The 1823-nt window shown below is 34.6% G+C and overlaps 1 long non-coding RNA gene across 1 annotated transcript in view; it reads left to right on the top strand.

The window, feature by feature from the left end:
* Nucleotides 1-721: 721 nt before the first annotated feature.
* The window catches only part of LOC106958063 (uncharacterized), a 5781-nt gene continuing 4679 nt past the window's right edge, over nucleotides 722-1823 (top strand). Inside the window, exon 1 of the long non-coding RNA XR_001427083.1 lies at nucleotides 722-1047. This is a non-coding gene — a long non-coding RNA (uncharacterized LOC106958063). The remainder of the gene's footprint in view (nucleotides 1048-1823) is intronic.

The raw sequence follows: 1823 nt of genomic DNA, 5'->3' as shown, positions 1-1823 counted from the left end.
TTAAATATGGTTTTTGACAAGTAATATTTGAACACATGGTATAACGATAGAACAACAGTATAACACTTTAACAGATAAATGGGTAGATTCGTCTACAGATTCAGAACCGAACCTCCTGACTCTGATTGGTTGTTTCTAGTTAGAACTGGGAGAAGACAGAGGAGCTTGATTTTTTTTCACAGAATTTTTTCACAAAATCTTACAAAGTATTTTTGATCTAGTTTGTACTGCAAATATCTTAATATACTTGAAACAAGACAAAACTAATTTACAAGTAACTTTTCAGAAAGCTATAACATTTGCTTTCTGAGTTGCTTGATATTAATATTAATATTAATGAAAAAGCTTTTGTTCTACTTTCAGATTATTCCACTTATGGGAAAAAATTCTTGTGGCAATCTGCCAGTGGCATAAGCTCCTTTATCGCCCTCAAACGTTACTTCTAAGTTAGTGTTGTCTTATTTCAAGTGGGATAAAATGTTTGCACTTGAAACTAGACCAAAAATACTTGGTAAGATTTTGTGTTTTTTGCAGTGCACAAGTTGAAACTGTCAACAGATTCAACAAATGTGTAAATAATGTGCATAAAAGTTACGTACTGCATCTTTAACACTCATTCTGAATTATTTAGGAGGAAGAAAATTAAGAATTAAACATTAACCAATAGGAAGAAGAATCACACCTCCCACGTTATTTCAACCTTTGATCTACAATCTTCCCTTTTGTAAACAACAGCTGTGCAGTGACTGCTGTCCACTGCAGCTGCTCAGGTCAAAACTAAATTGAAAGTTAGTTAATGTAAACTCTTAGACGCCTTCCTGTTTCTGTCTCTGAAGCAGGCCCACTGCAGCTCCTTCCTTTCTTTACTGTCGCCTATCAGCTGCGACTTCGCACTTTGCCAAATATAAACCCAGTTTCTTGGCCGAGCGACAGGCTGACCTGGGGAGGAGTCCGGCACGGTCGGTTCAGCTCAGGACAAACTGAAGGACAAACAAGCAGAAAGGAGCGTTTGTAGTGAAACCTCGAGAGAACAAACCGCCTGAAACGGTGAGTTTAAGCAGGATTGTAACTTTTCGATCTTAATTGGCTCAACTGTTGTCTAGATTTTTTACAAAGGGACCAGATACACTGTAAAAACGCAAAATCTTACCGAGTATTTTCTTCTAGTTTCTGGTGCAAATATCTCATCAATCTTGGAATAAGACAAAACTAACTTGCAAGTAACTTTTCAGCAAGATAAAGGAGCTTTAGGTACATAATTCCTTAATATTAATCTAGAAATGTGCTAGATTCACTGGCAGATTATTTCCTTTAAAGTACAAAAGTTCCCCATTTTTTCAGTGAAGTAATGATAATATTTAATCAATATTTAAGAATTACTGACTTAAAATAAGCTCCTACATCTTGATTAAAAGTTACCTGAAGGTCAGTTTTGTCTTATTTTAAGTGTATTAAGATATTTGCACTAGAAACTGGACAAAAATACCTGGTAGGATTTTGTGTTTTTGCAGTGAAAGTACTAGTCCAACTAGTAGATTATTTTACTTATAACAGCACATTTTCCCCACGTTATAAGTGAAAAATCTGCTGGTGGAACCAGCACTTTTTAATATTAAGGAATTAGTTGCTTATAAAAAGCTGCTATATCTTGCTGAAAAATTACTTGTAAGTTAGTTTTGTCTTATTTCAAGCACACCAAAAATATTTGCACAACTAGAAAGAGCTCTTCATAATATTTTGTGTTTTGGTTGTGTACCAAAGCTGAAATGTTTAAATCAGTTAAAGTGTTTGTTATGTTTGAGTTAACTGTTGATTTCTGCCTC

Source organism: Poecilia latipinna, unplaced genomic scaffold, assembly GCF_001443285.1.
Source record: "Poecilia latipinna isolate Pla-1442-1.1 unplaced genomic scaffold, P_latipinna-1.0 Scaffold960, whole genome shotgun sequence".
In the NCBI taxonomy this organism is placed as follows: Eukaryota; Metazoa; Chordata; class Actinopteri; order Cyprinodontiformes; family Poeciliidae; genus Poecilia; species Poecilia latipinna.
Note: the sequence above shows the minus strand (reverse complement) of the source record. Positions and strands in the feature narration are given on the sequence as shown.